A 26425-nucleotide genomic window follows, 5' to 3' on the forward strand; every position below is an offset into this window, starting at 1 on the left:
AAGATATCCACAAATCCATCATCTTCATGCTCTGGTAAATAAGTAGATGTTTCACTGAAAACATTCCTGTTACAATGGTATGTAAGAAACTGGATAGATGCCTATTTGCGAGAGTTGTTTTTACTGTTATGCTGGGAGCCAAATACTTGAACAGGCTAATATTTCAAAGGAGACAGAAGCTATCTGAGGAATGAAGAAGAGCCCCCCCCCCCCCGCCTCTTTACACAGCAAATTGACATTTCTGTAAAAGTGTATTTCAAATGTTTTTGCTCTGAATGCTTTTGCTTTTGTATGCGTGTGTTCAAAACAAAACAAAAATTGAATGAAGGCGATCTGAACAATTTAATAATCTTAATGTGACTAAAAACCTTAAAGGTACAAAACCTAATGATAAAACCAAATTAAGAGTCAAGAAGCTGCAGAATGCATGAAGAGAGTACTTTTATGATCACCCATGTTAAATTAATCTGAGGGAGCATCTACACCGGGGTCTTCAAACTAAGGCCTGAGGGCTGGATGTGACCCTCCAAGGTAATTTACCTGGCCCTCGCTCAAGGTCAACCTAAGTCTGAAATTACTTGAAAGCACACAACAACTACAACAACTACTACAACAATCCTATCTCATCAGCCAAAAGCAGGCCCACACTTCCCATTGAAATACTAATAAGTTTATATTTGTTAAAATTGTTCTTCAATTAAAATATTGTATTGTTTTAAAGCAGGGGTCCTCAAACTTTTTAAACAGAGGGCCAGGTCACAATCCCTCAAACTGATGGAGGGCCGGATTATAATTTGGAAAAAAAAATGAATGAATTCCTATGCCCACTGCACATATCTGATTTGTAGTGCAAAATACACTTAAAAACAATAAAATAATTAAGATGAAGAACAATTTAACAAGTGTAAACTTATTATTATTTCAATGGGAAGTGTGGGCCTGCTTTTGGCTAATGAGATAGGGTTGTTGTTGTTACTGTTTTGTGCTTTCAAGTCATTTCAGACTTAGGTTGACCCTGATCGAGGGCCGGGTAAATGACCTTGGAGGGCCGCATCCGGCCCGCGAGCCTAAGTTTGAGGACCCCTGTTTTAAAGTTTTGATATGTGCAAATTCTTTTTTTTTTTTCAAATTATAATCCGGCCCTCCAACAGTTTGAAGGACTGTGACCTGGCCCTCTCTTTAAAAAGTTTGAGGACCCCTGATCTACACTGTAGATTGCACCTTCAGATCAATTTTACTGACATGGATCAATGCTATAGAATCTTAGGAGCTGTAGATTTGCAAGGCCTCTAGTTTGGGGGAGGTTAAGGAGTGCCGATACCTCACCAAACTACAACTCCCAGGATTCCATAGTATTGAACTATGCCAGTTAACTGGAGTCGAACTGAATCATTTTACAGGGTAAGTACACACAGGGTTACCAGATGATATAACAGACTGCCTACATGTGAAATAAAAGAAAATAAGCTTCAATGTTGGTATTGTCTAGCTTCAACCTTATGTCAAACATTAATCATTTCAGTTTTATTCCCTTCTCCACAAAAAGATATTGCATATTTCAGATGCCTAATTGGAGCACTGGACTATATTTTCCATCACAGAGCCTCTCACCATCAACTCCAAGTAAGGCTACTGTCAATCTTGACAATTCTTGATGATTTATCACTGTTAACCAGCCCCTTCCGTTGGAGGTCAAAGAACACTCGATGAGAAGAATGGTCCCTGGCTCGGGACGCCTGGCTTGAGAGCAGTACGTGTGAAAAAGATCTTGGAGTCCTCGTGGACAACAAGTTAAACATGAGCCAACAATGTGATGTGGTGGCAAAAAAAGCCAATGGGATTTTGGCCTGCATCAATAGGAGCATAGTGTCTAGATCTAGGGAAGTAATGCTACCCCTCTATTCCGCTTTGGTTAGACCACACCTGGAATATTGTGTCCAATTCTGGGCACCACAATTCAAGAGAGATATTGACAAGCTGGAAAGTGTCCAGAGGAAGGCGACTAAAATGATCAAAGGTCTGGAGAACAAGCCCTATGAGGAGCGGCTTAAGGAGCTGGGCATGTTTAGCCTGAAGAAGAGAAGGCTGAGAGGAGACATAATAGCCATGTATAAATATGTGAGAGGAAGCCACAGGGAGGAGGGAACAAGCTTGTTTTCTGCTGCTCTGGAGACTAGGATGCAGAACAATGGCTTCAAACTACAAGAGAGGAGATTCCATCTGAACACGAGGAAGAACTTCCTGACTGTGAGAGCCGTTCAGCAGTGGAACTCTCTGCCCCGGAGTGTGGTGGAGGCTCCTTCTTTGGAAGGTTTTGAACAGAGGCTGGATGGCCATCTGTCAGGGGTGATTTGAATGCAACATTCCTGCTTCTTGGCAGGGGGTTGGACTGGATGGCCCATGAGGTCTCTTCCAACTCTTTGATTCTATGATTCTATGATTCTCTTCTTCAGCTTTCACCAAATCCACGCAGTTTATGCTTTCTATCTTTGGGAAACTCCCTGGAGGATGTGCTTTGACAAAACAGTTTCCAAAAACTGTTCTCTCAGGGACATAACATTTTCTTACTGGGGAAGGTCAGCTCACCAATCTCCTAGCTGAAGAAAAAACATTCAGGGGGAAGAAAAGCTATGCAACTGGCCAACCTTCTGTGCTAAACCTATGGCGCAATCAGAATTTGTCATGGTTAAAAAGGAACAACACAAAAAGGAAGTGGAATGAGGTCAAGGAAAATTTCCTTGTTAAAAATGTAAAACCATCTGAAACTTGATCTCTGAAGACACAAATTTCATTTCATATGGCCATACAAATGGTAACTTGAAAGACTACATGTACTAGTAACAGTCTTCTGGCTAGATGCCTGGCTTGAGAGCAGTACGTGTGAAAAAGATCTTGGAGTCCTCATGGACAACAAGTTAAACATGAGCCAACAATGTGATGTGGCGGCAAAAAAAGCCAATGGGATTTTGGCCTGCGTCAATAGGAGCATAGTGTCTAGATCTAGGGAGGTCATGCTACCCCTCTATTCTGCTTTGGTTAGACCACACCTGGAATATTGTGTCCAATTCTGGGCACCACAATACAAGAGAGATATTGACAAGCTGGAATGTGTCCAGAGGAGGGCGACTAAAATGATCAAGGGTCTGGAGAACAAGCCCTATGAGGAGTGGCTTAAGGAGCTGGGCATGTTTAGCCTGAAGAAGAGAAGGCTGAGAGGGGATATGATAGACATGTATAAATATGTGAGAGGAAGCCACAGGGAGGAGGGAGCAAGCTTGTTTTCTGCTTCCCTGGAGACTAGGACGCGGAACAATGGCTTCAAACTACAAGAAAGGAGATTCCATCTGAACATGAGGAAGACCTTCCTGACTGTGAGAGCCGTTCAGCAGTGGAACTCTCTGCCCCGGAGTGTGATGGAGGCTCCTTCTTTGGAAGCTTTTAAACAGAGGCTCGATGGCCACCTCTCAGGGGTGATTTGAATGCAATATTCCTGCTTCTTGGCAGGGGGTTGGACTGGATGGCCCATGAGGTCTCTTCCAACTCTATGATTCTATGATTCTTTCAGCGGATTGGACATGAGGCATCTTGGTTTCATGCAACAATGATCCTGGAAAGGAGTGATCAATACACTATCAAAGCAAATACAGAAAATGAGATGATTTTTTAAAAAATCATGGAGAACAGTGAGATTAATAGAAAATAGGCTAATTCAACTAGCTGGCCATTCCTACTATACTGAAATACAGGTTGTATCCTGATTGTAGACTAGAGCTGAAGGTAAGACATTTAGATAAGGTAGAGTTGACTCCCCCTCATCATGCACACTCCTTTAGATGTAAACATCAGTCTTCCTCTCCTCACACCCTTCAACACGTGTTACATGACAGACATAAACTATCAACATTGCTGCCACAGCTATGTCTCTTTGGCCTTTAGGCCTCCTTACAAAATCATCTGGCCTTCTAATCTCACTTAAGGTGATTAATGTTTCTTGCCTGGCAAATGCCTTGCCAGCTCTGCCTTTTAACAGCACACCACGGGCAGAAATTCCAACATCTGGGCTATTTTTTTGTGGCAGAGATAAAGGAGAAAAAGTTGGTCTGCTTAATTTCTGCATTATCAAGCCACTGTTTAAAATGTATACTACATATGTAGGTGGACTGATACTATTCCCTGGATTGTTTCAAGGTGGGATGAATATGCTTTCCTTTGATACTGGAGGGGAGGGGAGTTCAAAATGGCATTCTCGGCAAGTCCTATCAGCGTACCAGTAAAATTTTCTGATTCAAAGTCAATCAGGAGATAGACTATGGAACATTAAAGCAACAAGAGGAACAACAATATCAGTACACTGTTCCCTCACTTATCGTGGGGGTTACGTTCCAAGACCACCTGCAATAAGTGAAAAACCATATAATAGGGACACCCCTCCCCTTCCCTCCTCACCCTCTTTACCTTCATCTTTTTTCTCCTTGTCGCCGCCTGGACCTCTTGCCGCTGCTTGGGCCCTGCGATTGAGGAGGCGGCTGAGGTGTCACAGGGCATAAGCAGTGGCAAGAGGCCGCAGTGGCAACCAGGAGGAGGAGGAGGACGGTAAAGAGGGCGAGGAGGGAGGAAGAGCCGCCCCCTCACCCTCTTCACCTTCCTCCTCTTAGTCGTCGCTGGGACCTCTTTCTGCCAAGCAGCAGCAAGAAACCCTGGCAGTGACCAGGGCTTATTATGAAAAAAACATAGACAAAGAATGTGCATTGCTCGCGTTAGATGCCGAAAAGGCTTTCGACAGAGTAAATTGGGAGTTCTTCCTAGCTTCGATGCAGGAAATCGACATGGGATATCACTTCATTAACTCAATAAAAGCGATATACAATACCCAGGAAGCCAAAATATGTATAAATGGGTCAACAACAGAGAACATAAAAACACAAAAAGGTACTCGGCAAGGTTGCCCATTATCCCTGTTACTTTTCATAATGACACTGGAGACACTGCTAAACAACATTAGGAATGATAATATACTTAAGGGAACGAAAATAAGAAAACACTCCTATAAGTTAAGAGCGTTTGCGGACAATATAATTTGTATGATAGAGGACCTAATAGAAAACTGGAAAAGTGGATGAATAAAATTGAAGAATTTAGCGCACTGACAGGATTTAATATAAACAGAACTAAAACAAAAATACTAACAAAAAATATAACGAAAGAACGTCAAAAAGTCCTTGAAGGAAAAAGTGGGATACAAGTAGTTGAAAAGATCAAGTACCTGGGCATAACTCTAACCACAAAAAAATCACATCTATTAAAGAATAATTACGAAACAAAGTGGAAAGAAATTAGTAAAGAAATGGCGAAATGGAGACACTTAAATCTCTCGATGCTAGGAAAGATATCAGCTATAAAAATGATGGTTCTGCCAAAGCTCCTCTTCTTATTTCAAGCTATCCCAATAATTAGGAATACACAAGTAATAAAAAAACTGGAACAGAGAAATTACGAAATTTATATGGGTAGGAAAGAAACCTAGAATAAAATTCACAAGTCTGATCGATGACAAAGAAAAAGGCGGATTGGGACTCCCAGACCTACAAACATATCACAATGCGTGTGGCCTCATCTGGATAAAAGAATGGGCCAACATTAACAAACCCAAATTATTGGCGTTAGAAGGACACGATCTACGCAGCGGATGGCACGCCTATCTTTGGTATGCTCAAGTCGCTGCTGCCAGCAAACAGGCCTTTTTCCATCTACGACAAGCGAGGCAACTGGCACCCTACCTATCTGACGAGGCTCTGGCAACTGTCATCCATGCCACGGTCACATCTAGGCTGGACTATTGCAACACCCTGTATGTGGGCCTTCCGATGTCTATGACCCGAAAGCTTCGTATTGTTTAGAATGCGGCAGCCAAGTTACTCTCAAGAACGCCCATGAAATGCCATATAACACCAGTGCTGCAACATTTACATTAGCTTCCAACTGAGTACCGTGGCCTGTATAAGATGCTAGTTCTGACCTTTAAAACTCTTTACGGCCAGGGTCCATCATACCTTAGGGACCGCCTCTCCTTTTCCCATCATCGGAGGTTGCAACGACCAGTCCAACGTGACTTACTCTATATACCGGGTCCTAGAGAAGTGCACTTGGAAAGTACCAGATGCAGGGCTTTCTCTATTTCTGCCCCTGCCTTATGGAATTCCTTGCCGCCCTACATGAGAGCCATGCGTGACTTAGGGCCTTTTACTCTCACACTTAAGACCTGGCTTTTTACTAGAGCATTCGATCTCTGTTAATTTTTAATTTTTGTATATATGTATTTTATCTTTTATCATTTAGCTGTAAATTGCCTAGAGCATTCTCGGATGGAGGGCGATTAACACGTTTATTAAATTATGATGATGATGATGATGATGATGATGATGATGATAAAAAAATGGACGGCTAATTTAGGACACACCATCGGAATATCGGAATGGGAAAAGATCTGGAAGATTAAACTAAAATTGATAAATTCTTACAACCTGAGAGAGAATTGGATTAAAATGATGTTTCAGTGGTACCTCACACCAAGTAAACTAGCAAAATATTATAAAAATGTGTCTGAAGACTGTTGGAAATGCAAGGAAAAAAAAGAATGTGGACCTGTGAGAAAGTCAAACAATTCTGGACAGAGATTCATGGGATAACAAATAAAATACTCGAATTAAGAAAAGAAATGAAAGCCGAGTATTGTTTACAAGGTATATTAGATTTTGAAGTGGAAAAGAATGAAGAGGAAGGTAAAGAGGGCGAGGAGGGAGGAAGAGCCACCCCCTTGCCACCTTTACCTCCTCCTGGTTGCCGCCGGGGCCTCTTGCTTCCAAGTGGCAGCAGGAAACCCCAGCGTCGACCATGAGGAAGAAGAGGAAGGTAAGGAAGGCAAGAAGGGAGGAAGAGCCGGACCCTCACCCTCTTTACCTTCCTCCTCCTGGTCGCTGCCGGGGCCTCTTGCTGCCATGGTGTAAAGTGTTCCCTCGCTACTTATATGTGTGTGTGTGTGTGTAAACCGCAAAGCAGCAAGTCTGCAGTGAGTGAACCATGCAGTAATGAGGGAACCCTGTATGGCTCTTTTTTATGTAGTTAAGGGGGATTGTGTCTCAAATATTTGGTGAAACCATCAGTTCTGAAGCCAAAGCTTTGGTGGGAGTAAACAACTATGTTCCTCACCCAGAAGGCTACTTAATTATAATGTATTTCTTTGAGGATACCCTGGAGAGCAGGCTAGATCAGATTCACATGCATCTGCAATATACTTTGAGATCATCCTTACAGAATGGGTGGAAGACTGAACGTAAGTAAACACACAGAGAGAGACATATTCTATTAAAACTAACATTTTGCTCACCACTACAACACCACTCTGATGGCCGAAAGCGAGGAGGAGCTGAGGAGCCTTCTAATCAAGAAGAAAGCGCAAAAGCTGGGTTGCAGCTAAACATAAAAAAACCAAGATTATGGCAACAAGAATGATTGACAACTGGGAAATAGAGGGAGAAAACGTGGAGGCCGTGACAGACTTTGTATTTCTAGGTACAAAGATTACTGCAGATGCAGACTGTGGCCAGGAAATCAGAAGACGCTCACTTCTTGGGAGGAGAGCAATGTCCAGTCTCGATAAAATAGTAAAGAGTAGAGACATCAGACTGGCAACAAAGATCCGCCTAGTCAAAGCCATGGTATTCCCTGTAGTCACCTACGGATGTGAGAGCTGGACCTTAGGGAAGGCTGAGCGAAGGAAGATCGATGCTTTTGAGCTGTGGTGTTGGAGGAAAGTTCTGAGAGTGCCTTGGACTGCGAGAAGATCCAAGCAGTCCATCCTCCAGGAAATAAAGCCCGACTGCTCATTGGAGGGAAGGATACTAGAGACAAAGTTGAAGTACTTTGGCCACATCATGAGGAGAGAGCAAAGCCTAGAGAAAACAATTATGCTGGGGAAAGTGGAAGGCAAAAGGAAGAGGGGCCGACCAAAGACAAGATGGATGGATGGCATCCTTGAAATGACTGGATTGAACTTGAAGGAGCTGGGGGTGATGACAGGGAGCTCTGGCGTGGACTGGTCCATGAGGTCACGAAGAGTCGGAGACGACTGAACGAATGAACAACACACAACACAAATATCAAAACCTACAAGTATTCATTCTAGTTTGCAGATGGAACAAGGAGATGACACTCAAATATACATAAGTCAAATATACATATATACATACTTGCTCTTTTGAAGTCAAAAGAGCAAGTACTGGATGCCTCTTTTAGTTTGCTTGTAAACTGTTGAGATTCCTGTCTCAGATTTGAGAAGTTCAGCGCTAAAACCTTTGCTTATATAGGCCATAGCCTACACGGGACAGATTAATCTGGGGTGTTTATGCCCCATATACCCTGTTGAATTCATGGCTAGTGACCAGGTGGTTCAGCCTGTCCTCTTGTCCTCATGTCACTGGCACCACTTGTTGCCCGCTACGGAGCTCCTTGCAAGTGTCTGGCTGTCTCATGCAATGCAATCAGCAATGATGAGGTAGAGCAACCTCCTCCTCTTGCTGGTCATATGGGCACCACATTCTGATATCTGCAGACACAACTGCAACAGACGGGCACTTGCAAGAAGCTCTTTGGCCAAGCGAGTGACAACAAAGGAAAAGCCACCCCTTTCCCCTTTGCCCTGTTGGCACTATCCATTCCAAAAGATAATTGGTCCAAACAGACCTAACCCAGCTGACCAGACTGCCAGAACGTATGCCAGAGTCTCCTGCAAATGTTGGAGTTTTCCCGAATTTTGCTTAAAGCTGAGCAACGTTGGGCAAAGGGCAGAAAGCCTGGGATACTCACCAGAAATTCCTATGCATTGTGTAGAAAACACTGGAGTTCAGGGTTTAATAATAATAATAATAATAATAATAATAGTGATAATTATAATTGGGAAGTGTCTGACGTGTGATCCAATATAGCAACAATTATAGTGATCTTGTTTGCTGTGTCCTAATCTTGTCGTGTTTCAAATAATAATAATAATAATAATAATAATAATAATAATAATAATTCACACTGGAATCCAGGGTTTAATAATAATAATAATAATAATAATAATAATTGTGATAATTATAATTGGGAAGTGTGATCCAATATAGCAACCATTATAGTGATCTTGTTTGCTGTGTCCTAATCTTGTCATGTTTCAAATAATAATAATAATAATAATAATAATAATAATAATACACACTGGAATCCAGGGTTTAATAATAATAATAATAATAATAATAATAATAATAATTGTGATAATTATAATTGGGAAGTGTGATCCAATATAGCAACTATTATAGTGATCTTATTTGCTGTGTCCTAATCTTGTCGTGTTTCTAATAATAATAATAATAATAATAATAATAATAATAATTTACACTAGTTAAGTTGCCCATGGCCTTCAAGGATATCTTATGGTCTACAGCAACTCATACATTGCCTATGATACTAGAATTGACCTGACAACTAGAGCCGTTGTAAAAGAAACCTGGGTTTAAATTAAATAAATAGCACTTTGCAAGGGAAAGAGTTAGAAATAATTTGGGGGGCATAACCAGTGGCGCAGTGTGTTAAACTCTTATGCCGGCAGGACTGAAGACCGACAGGTCGCAGGTTCGAATCCGGGGAGAGGCGGATGAGCTCCCTCTATCAGCTCCAGCTCCTCATGCAGGGACATGAGAGAAGCCTCCCACAAGGATGAGAAAAACATCAAATCATTCAGGCATCCCCTGGGCAACGTCCTTGCAGACGGCCAATTCTCTCACACCAGGAATCACTCCTGACACGACGGAAAAAAAAGTGTACCTGGCTCGCAAGCGGTAGTCTTTGACTAGTTAGGAGTGCAGTTAAGAGTCAGTTTAACATCTGGAACAAATGACTACTGGGGTCCATTTCAAACACTAAGCACAGAGGACTCCATCAAAAATGATGCCAAAGGGATTTAGCGCAGCAATCAGGAGGTGAACCATAATCGTTACTGAAAGTGTTGCAGGTCTGTTTACACAAAGGAGAAAGTACCTCTTATCATGTTTATGCTGAAATGCAGGAAAGAGGTGTACTATCAATAACACATTTTGATTTACTGGAAGTTCAAGACAGGTCAGTGTGTCTTAAACAATAACTTCAGATGGAGATTAATTATCCACTGGAGCAAGTGTTTACTTTAAGCTATTTGCTATGCAACTTCTGCCAGCACCACACAAACTGATATAGATGGATAGCAACTCACTGACAATACTGACACCTTTCAAAAGAGCATCCAGACACAGTATTAATTTTATTAAATGGTTTTGTGTTTACATTTTCTTTACTTGAACTTCAATAATGGTTTGAATAAAGTGCTAAAGGACAAGGAGGGTTTCTGTTTCCTAAAGAATAGTACACAGTGCAAGATTATTTAATATAGTCATTTCGAAACAATGGGACCTACCCTCGCTCTGCCAGGCAAGTTAGGATTTCGGAGCATTAGGAATGAGGAATGTACTATAATTCTGACCATTTGAATACATTTATTTCACCTGACATACAGGATTTACTCTTTTTCTGTTGTCTTCTTTTATCGTTGAGATATGCTGTAGTAGTTGGTTGTAAATGGTGCCAGTGGGCACCTTTCTAAAGTTGCCACCATATCCATCACATCCCAGCATGCAAAAAAGTACAATGCTTTTTTGCAGAGCACCACTCCCTCGAATTTACACTTCTTTGGGACAGGCTGCTTTGAAGAAGAATCATAAACCGTAAAAGGCTGAGAAAACCCATCCAAAAGTCACTGTTCAGGAAAAACAAATTGTTATCCAAGTTGTCCAGTGCTGAATGTCTGGCGGGCACTGAAAATATATTTTCAACTCTGTAAAACCAAGCAACTAGCACAGGGGATAGGTGACCACTTAAAGACACCATTTAGTTTCATAAACTGGTTTGTTGCATTGATATTTTTTTTCTTTTTGTTGTTGTTCCCAGACATAGTAATCTCACTTTAAGAGACCAGGAAAAGACCAAGAGACCAAGAAGCAAGAAAACTGAATTCAAAGCACCCCTGACAGATGGCCATCCAGCCTCTGTTTAAAACCCTCAAAAGAAAGAGCCTGCACCACACTCCGGGGCAGGGAGTTCCACTGCTGAATGGCTCTCACAGTCAAGAAGTCCTTCCTAATGTTCAGATGGAATATCCTTTCTTGTAGTTTGAAGCCATTGTTCCGCATCCTAGTCTCCAGGGAAGCAGAAAACAAACTTGCTCCCTCCTCCCTATGACTTCCTCTCACATACTTATACATGGCTATCATGTCTCCCCTTAGCCTTCTCTTCTTCATGCTAAACATGCCCAGCTCTTTAAACCGCTCCTCATAGGGCTTGTTTTCCAGACCCTTGATCATTTTAGTCGCCCTCCTCTGGAAATACTCCAGCTTGTCAATATCTCCCTTCAATTGTGGTGCCTAGAATTGGACACAATATTTCAGGTGTGGTCTAACCAAGGCAGAACAGAGGGGTAGCATGCATTCCCATTTTTTTGCTGCTGAAGTCGATAGGAACTGGTCTGCCCCAGGAGGAGAGACCTTGCGGCCCCACCAAAGAGGGATCACTACTTTGGTGAGCAAAGAGAAGTCTGATTTTTAGTAATTTTTATTTCCCTAAATTCCCAGAAAAAGTCTTACCAAAGTTGAAGAAGTGCCACCGAGATGTTTATTAGTGATTCAGCTGAAAAGGATGCAATGCAGCAATCTTTCACCAAGCAGAGCATGTGGTTACAGAAATAAATGGCATTTTTATAGAAAATACAGAGTTGTGAGTTTCAAAATTCCCACTCCCCGCCCCTTGCCTGGCTTGTTGGTGATTGGCTGGCGGGCTAACAGCTGCAAGGGGGCCTGGCCGCCCTCCGCATGCCTGGGCCAATCACAAGACTTCCGCGGTGTGCCTGAGCCAATCAGGAGGCTCCTACTGCCTCAACGCTCCAGAGAATCAGAATGGAGGGAGGCGGGATGAAGGGAGACAATGCATTCTTGAGTGGATTATGGAGTTTTAATGCCCTGCAGCTTATCGAGTCCGGAACTGGCCTGCCAGAGAAGCTAACTTTATTGTCTTGAGATGGGTCTGCGATAAGCATTGATTACTTAATCTGGGTTTTCCTCTTACGAACAGATATGGCACAAAGGGGAATGTCTTTAATGGAGAGATTTGAAAGAAAGATGGGCTGGAGGGGGGTCATTTCTCCCCATTGTTATATGATTAAAAGGTCTGCCAAAGGGAAATCCTCTTGGTGGCCAAAACTCCAAAGTCAAAAAGATTTCCTTTGTTATTTTCCATGCAAGGAATATCCTAAGATAAAGGTTTTTCATGATTGCTGATTGCTTTTTCAGAGGCAGGGGCACCTTCCTTAAGGAGAGGGGAATGGGGTAAAAAGGGTCAGGATAATAATGATAATAATAATAATAATAATAATAATAATAATAATCCTTTATACCCCGCTACCATTTCCCGCAGGACTCGGTGCGGCTTACAAGAGGCCGAGGCCAAATACATCAGAGACAAAAACACAACAACAACAATACAACAATAAATAACTCATAGCAAAGCAAAACAATAACAAAAATATCACGACACATTTAAAAACCTGTGGCAGGGCCAAATGTAATGGTTTAAATTTTTTTTTAAATGCTGAGCATGTCCAGGTGAAATAGGATGGATATTTTAGGGGTGTGCAGACAATTCTAATTCTCTCGTAAAGTGCATTTGGGACAAATTGCTTGTGATTCCTTAATCTGCGAAGGCACACTGGGACATCCATGTTTTCAAGCTCCTTCTAAAGACTGCCAATGTTGGGGCATGCCTGATGTCCTTGTGTAGGGAGTTCCAGAGTCATGGGGCCACCACCGAGAAGGCCCTGTCCTGCTTGCGATGCAGGCGGGATCGTGAGCAGGGCCTCTCCAGATGAATGAAGATATCGTGTGGGTTCATATATGGAAATGCGGTCACGCAGGTAGGTGGGTCCCAAACTGTTTAGGGCTTTGTAGGTAAGCACCTGCACCTTGAATTAGGCCTGGAAAATGAATGGCAGCCAATGGAGCTCCTTAAACAGGAGGGTTGACCTCTCTCTGTAAGGAGCACCAGTTAACAACCTGGCCGCCGCCCGTTGAACCAACTGGAATTTCCGGGCTGTTTTCAAGGGCAGCCCCATGTAGAGCGCATTACAGCAGTCCAATCTGGAGGTGACTAAGGCATGGACCACCCCGGCCAGATCCGCCTTCACAAGGTACGGTCGCAGTTGGCGCACGAGTCTCAATTGTGCAAAGGCAATCCCGGCCACCGCCAACGCCTGAGCTTCAAGCGTAAGTGATGAGTCCAGGAGGACACCCTAACTGCGGACCTGTGACTTCAGGGGGAGTGTAACCCCGTCCAGCACTGGTTGCCACCCTATACCTCGATCTGGTTTACGATCGACCAGGAGGACCTCTGTCTTGTCTTGTCAGGATTAAGCTTCAGCTTGTTCCTCCTCATCCAGCCAGCCACAGCGGCCAGGCACTTGTCCAGCACCGCACCCAAGAGGCTTCCTTGGAGTTCGGTGGAAAAGAGTAGTAGAGTTGTGCGTCATCTGCGTAGAGATGGCACCCAACTCCAAAACTCCAGATGACATCTCCCAGCGGTTGCATGTAGATGTTAAAAAGCATGGGAGACAGAATGGACAGAAGCAAATTGAGAAACTGCAAGTCACTTCTGGTGTGATAGAATTGGTTGTCTGCAAGGAAAATACACAGGGGATGTTTTACCAATCCTGTGGGAGGCTTCTTTCATGTCCCTGCAAGGGAAGCTAGAGCTGACAGATGGGAGCTCACCCCATCTCATGAATTCGAAGTGCTGACCTTCAGGTCAGCAGTTCAGTCGGCACAAGGGTTTAACCCATTGTGCCACCACTGCTCCTTAATAAGCTACTGAAGTATACCTTTCAGTCTTTCTGCCAAGATAGTTGTTCACAATTTATAATCATTGTTCAATAAAGATATTTCAACAATTTCAACAGAAAGGAAGAAACCATGAAAATGAACAAAATCTGGCTACCAGTATTAAAAAACTCAAAAATTACAGCAGCAAAACAACAGAGGGGAAACAAACAGGCACATGAAATCACTCTCAACAAAAGATTCCCCCCAGGCGCTTCCAAGCCATTGAATGCAAATCAAGGTGATCAGCTGAAACATTCACAGCTAGCCCCAGCAAACAAAAGTCCTTTGTCTCACCCTGGTCATTCCACAGATATATAAACCCATTTTTCCTACTTCCAACAGACCTCATTACCTCTGAGGATACTTGCCATAGATGCAGGGAAACGTCAGGAGAAAAACTGCCTCCAGAACATGGCCATATAGCCCGGAAAAACATACAACAACCCAATAAAGATATTGGTCAATAATTTGGTGTTAGGGTTGAATCCTGATCTTCCTTAGGTATTAGAGTAATATTAGCTATTCAAAATGTTTCAGGTATGCATCCTATACGGCTCCGGCCCAACATACCTGTCCGAACGTATCTCCTTCTATGTCCCACCTCGGAGCTTAAGATCTTCTGATCCCACCTTTATCACAAGTGAGGCTGGTGGGGACGAGGGACAGTGCCTTCTCAGTGGTGGCCCCTCGCCTGTGGAATTCACTCCCCAGGGAAATTAGGTCATCGACATCCCTCCTTTCCTTCAGAAGGAAGTTGAAAACATGGATATGGGACCAGGCCTTTGGGTAATCTGGCAGACTGACAAGGTAATGACAACCAGAGTTTGGAAAGGACCATGATAATGCTGAATGGACTTACGGATTTTTAGAACTTGGTGAACGTTAGCCACTAGATTGACTTTTCTTTTCGTTGTTATTGTATTAATTGATTGTTTTTAACTATTTGTGATTACTGCTGATATGTATTTTACTTGTTGAATTGTTGGCATCGAATAGTGCCGGTTGTAAGCCGCCCTGAGTCCCCCCTAGGGGGTTGAGAAGGGCGGGGTAGAAGTACTCGAAATAAATAAATAAATAAATAAATAAATCCTGTTTTAAGTATGGAATTCATTATTGGAGTGGCAGCTAAAGTTCATCTTCAAAATGTTTATAATATGAAGCTGGTAATCCATCTGTGCCCGGTGCTTTCCTAATTATTATTGTTTTTATAGCCTTTGATATTACTTTTACTGTTTCATCTGAAATTATTTCAATTTTTTCTGTCTGTTCTTTCTCATTTCTGTGTTGTATTTTATAAGGTGGATCTGTAATTGGTTAAATGGATGAACCCAGAGGGTGATTCTCACCAATGCTTCCTCTTCATCCTGGAAAGAAGTGACGAGCGGAGTGCCGCGGGGTTCTGTCCTGGGCCCGGTCCTGTTCAATATCTTTATTAATGACTTAGATGAAGGGCTAGAAGGCATGATCATCAAGTTTGCAGACGACACCAAATTGGGAGGGACAGACAATACTCCAGAGGACAGGAGCAGGATTCAAAACGACCTTGACAGACTAGAGAGATGGGCCGAAACTAACAAAATGAAGTTCAACAGGGACAAATGCAAGATACTCCACTTTGGCAGGAAAAACGAAATGCAAAGATACAAAATGGGGGACGATGCCTGGCTCCAGAGCAGTACGTGTGAAAAAGATCTTGGAGTCCTTGTGGACAACAAGTAAAACATGAGCCAACAATGTGATGTGGCGGCAAAAAAAGCCAATGGGATTTTGGCCTGCATCAATAGGAGCATAGTGTCTAGATCTAAGGAAGTAATGCTACCCCTCTATTCCGCTTTGGTTAGACCACATCTGGAATATTGTGTCCAATTCTGGGCACCACAATTCAAGAGAGATATTGACAAGCTGGAATGTGTCCAGAGGAGAGCGAGTAAAATGATCAAGGGTCTGGAGAACAAGCCCTATGAGGAGCGGCTTAAGGAGCTGGGCATGTTTAGCCTGAAGAAGAGAAGGCTGAGAGGAGATATGATAGCCATGTATATGTGAGAGGAAGCCACAGGGAGGAGGGAGCAAGCTTGTTTTCTACTTCCCTGGAGACTAGGACACGGAACAATGGCTTCAAACTACAAGAGAGGAGATTCCATCTGAACACCAGGAAGAACTTCCTGACTGTGAGAGCCGTTCAGCAGTGGAACTCTCTGCCCCGGAGTGTGGTAGAGGCTCCTTCTTTGGAAGCTTTTAAACAGAGGCTGGATGGCCATCTGCCAGGGGTGATTTGAATGCAACATTCCTGCTTCTTGGCAGGGGATTGGACTGGATGGCCCATGAGGTCTCTTCCAACTCTTTGATTCTATGATTCTATAAAGTATCCTCCAATATAAGCTTTTCTGGAACCTTTCCCGCCTTACTGTAAGAAAACGAAAAGAGGTGGAGGAAAGAGAAGCTTTCTTCTGTGTCCCCCTATCTAATCTGTGCCCAGGAATAGACATTTGTTTATATAACTGATTGGATTAAAAACTCCAGTCCTGAATTAGATGCATGCATCTTCAATTATGTATCTGAGACTCTGGAGTCCCTGTCTGGAGGTTTCAATTTTTCTACCAAGCCAAAGCAATGCCATTTAGTGTGATGACTTTAACATTTTATCTTCATTTACAAATGTTTGCTTTTTGTTGTTGATGTTCTTGCTTTTTACTGCAAAGTCAAAGTGATAGGATTCTTATTTTGAAAAGGAAATTGTCTTTGCAGCTCAAAGGCCAGGAGAAAGGTTCAAATCCAGAGGACCCCAGAGAGGACCAGTGATGCTAGAAACCCACAGACACTAATTTATACCCTAATGTAATAAGGGTGGTTGCTATGGAAACAGACTGGGATGGGGGTGGGATGACTAACAGATTCCAGCACTATTGTTAGATTTTTGTGCCAATTGTTAGAATGAAGGAGACGATTCCAGTCCTGTTATCAATGGTTTCCTCCATATTCTGACCAAATGGCAGTTTACAAAGAAGAAAGGAGTTACTAGCCACATGTTTTCCACAATAGTATAGCAAGAAAACTAATTTGGAGAGCAAAATAAGGGGAAGCAATGGGCAACGATGCTGAAAACTTAAATTTCATGTGGCAGCAGCTCTATTGTTCAGCTCTTTCCTTTGACTCTTCCATTACATTGTATAGCACACAATGCAGTTCCTGGACTCTATCGCTGCAAGCTGGAGAATGCTTGACCTGCTGGGCTCCCAGCCATTCTCCGGCAGCCAGTCTTTACAGCACTGCTATCAAAGGATAGCTGTTAACTTACTTCACAGGCCCTCAGATGTGGCACCACATCCCATGGCAATACTCTGCCACATTCAATGAGTGTGTGTGTGAATTGCAAGCCACACAATCACATATGGTTGTGTCACACCCAGCCCCTACTTGCTCTCTGCGAAGATAAATAAAAATTCTATAATGATTTTGTAAAATGAAATGTTCCCATTTTAAGCAAGTTTTTCCCTAAATCACCGTCACTACATTACGATTCTTTCCAACAACAGTCCCATATATATGCCTGTTGAAAAATCTAGATATTTTACCTTAGCTATAAATGAGACTATGCTAAGGGGAATAAAATATTCACCGCGAGGTCTCGGCGGTGACCAGGGGAGCATTTGCACAGCTGCGCCCGTACCTTGGGAAGTCTGACTTGGCCACGGTAGTCCACACTCTGGTTACATCCCGTTTAGACTACTGCAACGCTCTCTACGTGGGGTTGCCTTTGAAGACGGCCCGGAAGCTTCAATTGGTCCAACGTGGGGCAGCCATGATGCTAACAGGAGCGGGACGCAGGGAGCATATAACCCCCTTGTTGTACCAGCTCCACTGGCTGCCGATTTGCTACTGGGCTCAATTCAAGGTGCTGGCATTGGCCTATAAAGCCTTAAACGGTTCCGGCCCAAGATACCTATCCGACTGCATCTCGACCTACGAGCCCACCAGGACTTTGAGATCTTCCGGGGAGGCCCTGCTCTCGATCCTGCCTGCTTCACAAGCACGGCTGGCGGGGACGAGAGATAGGGCCTTCTCGGTGGTGGCTCCTCGGCTGTTCAGTAGTGGAACTCTCTGCCCCGGAGTGTGGTGGAGGCTCCTTCTTTGGAAGCTTTTAAACAGAGGCTGGATGGCCATCTGTCAGGGGTGATTTGAATGCAACATTCCTGCTTCTTGGCAGGGGGTTGGACTGGATGGCCCATGAGGTCTCTTCCAACTCTTTGATTCTATGATTCTATAAGTGTATAGTGGGTTATCCCGCACACGTTCACATTCCAAAATGTCATTAGAATTCCAGCCAAATTTTAAACTGTATCTACAATATGGAAGAGCATCAGTTTTTGTTCTTTATCTATATTTTAAAAATGTTCTAGGGAATAATAGAAAAAATGGGAAAGTCCAGAAAGAAGAAAGGGAGATCACCTAGTGCTTCTGCCAATGTCAGTATGTCATGATCAGGAAGAAAAAAGGGAACTCTGTGGCCACTAGGAGAAATAGTGGTGGTAAAGTAAGTTGTATGCAGCCCCTGCAGAGGAGATGCACTTTCTAGCCATATGAACAATGCTTCCAGATTCACCATAAATTTGTGCTAATCCAACATTGCTTCAGAGCATATTTACACTGAGCTAAATACCCAGTGTAGATGAGTGTATTTACCTCATCAAACGGGGCTTTTTTAAGCATCCTAAGATGCTTCCCTTCCAGTTCAGCCACTGATGTGCACACTGCCCATCTCACAATGTCACTCGACTTTTGGTGGAGGCCCTGCCCCCTATGAGGGAGTGATACAGCACGGGGGAAGTCCCCCATGTGATAAGGTCATATAAGAGCAAGCTGTGTGAACATTGTACGATGGCTCTGGAGACCACAGTTTGAATCCCCACTTACCCATGAAAATCCTATGGGTCCAACGTGCGGCAGCCAGATTGCTAACAGGAGCGGGGTACAGAGACCATACGACCCCTCTGTTACGCCAGCTCCACTGGCTGCCGATTAGCTTCCGTGCACAATTCAAAGTGCTGGTTTTCACCTATAAAGCCCTAAACGACTCCGGCCCAGTTTACCTGTCCGAACGGATTCTCCCCTATGAACCATCAAGGCTATTAAGATCTTCTGGGGGGGGGGGCTGCTCTCGGTCCCACCACCCTCGTAATCACGGTTGGTGGGGACGAGGGACAGGGCCTTCTCGGTGGTGGCTCCTCGGCTTTGGAACTCCCTCCTACTAGAGATCAGATCTGCTCCCTCCCTCCTGACGTTCAGGAAATTACTAAAGACCTGGCTCTGGAATGTGGCATTTGAGGACTGAACCTAGAATCTCCTCCCTGTGATGAACTATGATGAACTGTGACTACGAGTATGACTATGACTATGACTGGATTGACGATTTGGCTTAGGTAATTGTGATGATGATGTTCTATTGTACTTTATTGTACTATTTTAATATGTAATGACTTTGCACTTTGTTGTACTTATATATACTTTTATATATGCTGTAAACCGACCTGAGTCCCTCGTTGAGGTGAGAAGGCCGGTATAGAAAACTTCTAAATAAATAAATAATAAATAAATAAATAAACTTGGACAAGTTTTGAACAAATTTCAGCTTCTGAAGAAAGTAGCCCCCTCTCCCCGCCCAAAAAAACCCCCAAAAAACTATGTGATTTGCCTTAGGGTCACCATATGTCAGAAATGATCTGAAGGCAAGCAATGAAAACAATAATCGGATTATACTTAATACATCCTGTAAGGGAAATATAATGTGGATTTTGATTTCTAAAAACACGAGGCTACTTGCAGCTCTAAGACCTTCTTGTGTGAGGCATAACACATAGGCTCTCAAGTTTGCATAGGAAAGAAAGATAGAAAATATGACAATCCTATATAAGCCAAGCTTCAAATTATCATTTAGAGAAAGCACTTGGTAAAGTAAATTGAGGTCAATTTTTGAGTATTACTTAGTAATTGCCCATTCTGGGAGAAATGTATGGTATCCATTAAATGAATGAATAAAGACAATGGAAGACTCTGCAAAATTCTTCCTTTTCTTCAGCTTTGGGTGGTAGAAAATTTTCCTTTGCTTCTGGAATAATTGCTAAAGATCTTAGGTATACGGTTTATAGAATGAAGACAAGTGACTAAAATGCAAAATATACAGTATTTGAACTATAGGTCATGGAGAGATGAATTAGGTGGGGCTTCAGAAAAAATGTGTTCTAAGGAGGGCCTGAATTCTTGGCTTGTTTATGATTCTTTCATTCTCAGATTAAATGAAGTTGCTGTCCTTTGAAACTAGATGTCAGAATGCAACAGTTGGTTGCAGATGGCATTGTCAGAATCCAGGACATAAATTAAAGCTCTTTAGAGGGCCTACTGTCTGGGACCAGATGCTTTTGTTTAAATATTAGTGACATCTTTTTCTTTACTAATGTTTAAATCCCACTGCTTTGAAGATTAGAGGGAATATATACAATATATGACTTACCATATCTAGAATATGTTTGCTCGCACCCTCTCACTAGCTTCTCAGTCCAATTCCAACATTTGTTTGTTTATATTTGCTTTAACATATAATAACATGTTTTGCTTCAGCATATAAATGTGTGGTAGTACAAACACTGGGTTATAAAAATGAAATATTATCTTAACAGAGGTATCTCTCGTGAAAATGCTTATCCTGAATGAGTTGGGATCGATCTGTATGAAAGACTGCCTACTTTTCTTACTAATTTTATCACATGCCATCTTGATAGATGATACCCAGTTAAAGGTAAAGGTAAAGGTAGTCCCCTGACATTAAGTCCAGTCATGTCTGACTCTGGGGTGTGGTGCTCATCTCCATTTTTAGCCGAAGAGCCAGCGTTGTCCGTAGACACCTCCAAGGTCATGTGGCCGGCATGACTGCATGGAGCGTCGTTACCTTCCTGCCGGAGCGGTACCTATTGATCTACTCACATTTGCATGTTTTCGAACTGCTAGGTTGGCAGAAGCTAGGGCTGACAGCGGAAGCTCACACCGCTACCTGGAATCGAACCTGCGACCTTTCGATCAACAAGCTCAGCAGCTCAGTGCTTTAACCCACTGCGCCACCGGGGGCTCCCGGTACCCAGGGTACCGATACCCAGTTACAAAAGTGGAAACGGAACCATGCATTTATTGTTTATGTTCTACTTCATCAGACTTGGCCTATTGGATGCTGCTTGTTCTCCCCCTTTCAGGATGGATCCCATTACACAACACACATGTACTTCTGGCCATGCTCCATTCAGAAAGGGGAGAGCAAGCAACATATGCCTTACCAGCAATGGATGGAAGCCATGGGGGCAAAGGCAAGTTGTGCAATGCAGGGCATGGAGTGATAGCCAATACTCCAGAGGACAGGAGCAGGATTCAAAATGATCTTGACAGATTAGAGAGATGGGCCGAAACTAACAAAATGAAGTTCAACAATGACAAATGCAAGATACTCCACTTTGGCAGGAAAAACGAAATGCAAATATACAGAATGGGTGACGCCTGGCTCGAGAGCAGTACGTGTGAAAAAGATCTTGGAGTCCTCGTGGACAACAAGTTAAACATGAGCCAACAACGTGATGTGGCGGCAAAAAAAACCAATGGGATTTTGGCCTGCATCAATAGGAGCATAGTGTCTAGATCTAGGGAAGTAATGCTACCCCTCTATTCCACTTTGGTTAGACCACACCTGGAATATTGTGTCCAATTCTGGGCACCACAATTGAAAAGAGATATTGACAAGCTGGAATGTGTCCAGAGGAGGGCGACTAAAATGATCAAGGGTCTGGAGAACAAGCCCTATAAAGAGCGGCTTAAGGAGCTCGGCATGTTTAGCCTGAAGAAGAGAAGGCTGAGAGGAGATATGATAGTCATGTATAAATATGTGAGAGGAAGCCACAGGGAGGAGGGAGCAAGCTTGTTTTCTGCTTCCTTGGAGACTAGGACGCGGAACAATGGCTTCAAACTACAAGAGAGGAAATTCCATCTGAACATGAGGAAGAACTTCCTGACTGTGAGAGCTGTTCAGTAGTGGAACTCTCTGCCCCAGAGTGTGGTGGAGGCTCCTTCTTTGGAAGCTTTTAAACAGAGACTGGATGGCCATCTGTCAGGGGTGATTTGAATGCAACATTCCTGCTTCTTGACAGGGGGTTGGACTGGATGGCCCATGAGGTCTCTTCCAACTCTTTGATTCTATGATTCTATGATGGGTTCTACATGCTCCCCGCTGAGAGCCCATGGATTTGCCATGATACAAGGTGACTCTATGGGGTCTTTGTGATGAGGTCTATTGTGTGTCTTCAAGTCATATCAGAGTTATGGTGACCCTTATGCCGCCATAACTGTCGCAGGGTTTCATACACTTATTATCAGATTAACTGGCCACAGTGAACAGAAAAGATTGCCGAAGATGTCATAAATGACCATAGCAATAACTACTGCTTGCTGTTCAACCACTTCATCATCATCATCATCATCATCATCACTTTATTTCTTAATTAGTCGCTCTCCACCAAGGTGCTCCGAGCGACTTACAATTTAAAACAGTTTATACACAATATAAAACATTCAATATAAAAACATTCAACATAAAAACATTCAGCAGTGACTATGGCAAAATTTGATCCGGTTACTTAAATGTACAACCAAACAGCCAAGTCTTGAGCGCCTTTGCAAAGGGTCGCAACTCCGACATTGCTCTAATGTATGGAGGCAATGAGTTCCACAGAATTGGAGCATAGATCGAAAAAGCTCTACGCCTTGTAGCTTCCAAATGTGCCTCCCTAGGACCCGATATGTAGAGGAGATTTTCCTGGGTGGATCGAGGTGACCACTGATGGAGAAAAGGAATGAGGCGGTCCCTAAGATATAAAGGTCCTTGGCCATTTTGAGCTCTAAATGTCAGGATCAGTATCTTGTAAGAGATCCGATGTTCTATTGGTAGCCAATGCAGTTGTTGCAGAATCGGTGTAATATGGGATCTTATAGATGATCCCGGTAGCAGCCTGGCTGCCGCATTTTGGACCATCCGAATCTTCTGGGTCGTTGACTTCGGAAGGCCAGCATATAAGGCATTGCAATAGTCCAACCTCGTGGTGACTGTTGCGTGGATTACTGTTGCCAATGCTTCTACCGAAAGGTAGGATGCCAATTTCCTTGCCTGGCGAAGATGAAAAAAGGCCTGCTTACTTATGGCAGTGATCTGGGCCTCCAAGGTCAGCGATGAGTCCAACACAACCCCAAGGCTTTTAACAGTGTCAGACGGAACCAGAGCTTCCCCATCAAAATCAGGCAGAGACTGGATGGATTCTGGCGGCTGGCCGGGCCAGAGTATCTCAGTTTTTGCAGGATTGACTTTTAGTCTGCTTGCTCGTAGCCAACTCATCACTGCTTCCAAACACAGCTTAAAGTTCTCAGGAATCGCAGTTGTTCCAGGTTCGAGACGCAAGAGTAGCTGGCACCCATACTCTGTAGCCCTGTCCACTGCTTTTTTACCCTGCCAAAAGCAAGAGCTATTAAGAATTTTTTTACCCTGCCGAAAACAAGAGCTATTAAGAATTTTTTTACCCTGCCAAAAGCAAGAGCTATTAAGAAATGAGATATTAAGAAATTCTCTTTCTTCCAGATCCCTATTCAATTGTGAATGCTTATGATACAAATATAAATACCCATGATACAAAGATTTATGCAATCCCACCTTGAACATACTTGTTCTCTTCTGAAAATCATTGGAATCAGGGTCCTGCTTTGGTAGCATTTTTGACCACAAGTGTCAATGAATCCCCAAGTGCTCAAGATAAGGTTAAAGGAAAATCTTGCCTTTAGTCCTGGAGAACTGCTGGCAGTCTGAGCTGACATGTCTAGATGGCCCAAAGAACTAAGGAGGCTTCTTGCACTGAAGCAAAAATACAGAGCCAATTGAGTTTAGGTCATGTTTGATATGTGGAATTGATTTCAAAGAGAGATTAAAGTTTTAACTGCCTGAATCTTTCAGCATGGCTCATCAGAAGTAAGCCTCATGGGATTCATGAGACATTTTTCCCGTGAATAGTGCCTAATTCCGCCCTAAATATTTCAATGAATTGCCGAAGGGTTAATCTGGTTTGAGCTGACTGGATTACATGACAAGCAAAGAGGCCCTAAACATTTCTGCCCTAAATATTTCAATGAATTGCTGAACGGTTAATCTGGTTTGAGTTGACTGGATTACATGACAAGTGAAGAAAGAGGCTTCCCTTTAGATTGCTTTTGTGTTACAGTCACAAGGATGTGAATATGGTTTCCTTCAAAGATGTTTGCTTTTATTTAAAGGCTATAAATAAACCTTCTAGTGTGAGAAAACGAAAAAAAAGAATATCAATGGTGTGTGCCTGTTTGCTAGTGGCAGGATGTTTTTAATGATCCTGTTTCTTGTAAACACTGAATCCACTTTTGTCGTGTCCAGATGCAGAGGAGGGAGCTGTTTATTGTTCTAACACCAGCTGTCCTTTAAAATGGACATAATTTCCATAAGTCATTGACAAAGTGCAGATAAAGGAATCTACGCTGCAGACCAATGATTTGTTAAAGCCATTGAACAACTAGCACCTGTCCAGTTTTCATTATATTTTGTTGGGGGAGGAAAGAGATTTCTTCCCTCATAATCGTCATAAAGAACAATGGCTTCAAATATCTAAGGAGGCAGAGTGTGAGAAAAATCATAACAGTTTTAACACGTGCATGTAGGATTTATACATTAAGTCAAAAGCTGTCATGTATTCATTACTGCTGGGGAGGTTGTCATGGGATTTGGAGATTTGGGTTTTAAAATACTTTTTAATCGAATTTATTATTTTCAATTATAATTTAATCCACACAGTTAATTATATATATATATATATATATATATATATATATATATATATATATATATTAGGCCTGGGTAACAACGGAAAAATTTGTTTCTAAAATCGATTTGTATTTGGGGGTTTTTTTTGTTTCGATATTTAAAATAATTACAAAATTTTCCCTTAAAACAGTTCGGTATTTACGAAATTTCGTTAATATTTACAAAACGTTTGGTAAAAATGGCGCCCTTTTTTTTTCAATATTTTTTCAATATTTTTTTTAATTTAATTATTAATTTTTAATCTGGGATAAACTGAACACCTGGCATCAGATCCTGGGATATAAGTTCTGCCTGGAAGGGCCCTGTGATAATCCAATCAACTCTGGGGGTTTTTTTTGTTTTTTTGTTTTTGTACATCCCCCTGCCATTGGTATTCTGGATCATGTAGTTGTGCAGATTGCCCTAAACCTCCCTCTCCACTGCCATATACTCACGGGGAGTGGGTGGCTGGGAGTGGAGTGAGGAGGTCGGCGGGAGAGGTCGCCCCCGGCTGCTCTTGCCCCGCCCCCATGGATGCCCCTTCCTGCCGCCGCTGCCCAGTCACTCCAAGCTTGAGATGGAGCCGGGGGCAGGGACAGCTCAGCTGGCCACCACCCCACCAGTCTCCCTGATAACCGGGCCTGCCGCTCCTCCTCCTCTTCCTCCCCCCGTCGCCCTCGGCATCTCCGAGCGGAGCGGCCTGAGGAGGAGGAGGAAGAGAAAGGGTCGGAGGATTGGGGGGGGGAGGAACGGAAGGCCCCATGACCAGGGAGACTGGCGGGGTGGTGGCCAGCTGAGCTGTCCCCGCCCCTGGCTCCCTGTCAAGCCTGGAGTGACAGGGTGCGCCGGCAGTGGAAGGGGCCATCCACAGGGGCGGGGCAAGAGCAGCCAGGGCAAGAGCAGCAGGCTGCGCCGCTCGGTGGGGGCGGGGAGGAAGAGGGACCCTGCTGCTGCTGCTGGAGGCGGAGAAGGAGGAGGATGGGAGGAGGAGGAGCAGCAGGCTTACCACCAGCAGCAGGGTCCCTCTGGCCTCTGATAGCTTCCCGCGTCCCTCGCTCTCGGCGCCCCTGGCAAAATAAAGTGTTCCGCAACGGCTTACTTGCTAGTTGCTTCACGTAATGGTTGAGCGCCCCTGAGCCCGCCCAATCACGAGAACCCACAGGGCAATCAGCTCTGTGGGTTCTTCTGATTGGCTCCCGGAGCTCCCAGCAAGCATCTAGCCATCTTACGTATTTCCGAAATGGACGGAAATACAAAAATATTTGGCGCATGCCGTTTTGATATTTAAAAACACTTCCGGGTTTAAAAATAAGTTTTGTAATCGTTTTGTAATTGCTAAAATTAACGAATATTTAACGAATTACAAAATTAACGAACGAAACCACCCAGGCCTAATATATATATATATATATATATATATATATATATAGGCTTTGTTTTAAATGAGGACCAAAGTGTGTAGTTGTTAGTTGCCTTGAATCCCCAAGAAAGATGGGGTATAAATAAAGTAAATAAATAAATGATAAACTACCCATAC

General features: G+C 43.2%; 1 protein-coding gene across 1 annotated transcript in view; it reads right to left on the reverse strand.

Annotated features, from left to right (window-relative positions):
- ACKR3 (atypical chemokine receptor 3) overlaps nucleotides 1–23906 on the reverse strand; it is an 87395-nt gene extending 63489 nt beyond the window's left edge. Inside the window, exon 1 of the mRNA XM_060783983.2 lies at nucleotides 23841–23906. The gene's annotated coding sequence lies outside the window, so the exon portion shown is untranslated. The remainder of the gene's footprint in view (nucleotides 1–23840) is intronic.
- Nucleotides 23907–26425: the final 2519 nt, after the last annotated feature.

Source organism: Anolis sagrei, chromosome 1 (genome assembly GCF_037176765.1).
Source record: "Anolis sagrei isolate rAnoSag1 chromosome 1, rAnoSag1.mat, whole genome shotgun sequence".
NCBI lineage: Eukaryota > Metazoa > Chordata > Lepidosauria > Squamata > Dactyloidae > Anolis > Anolis sagrei.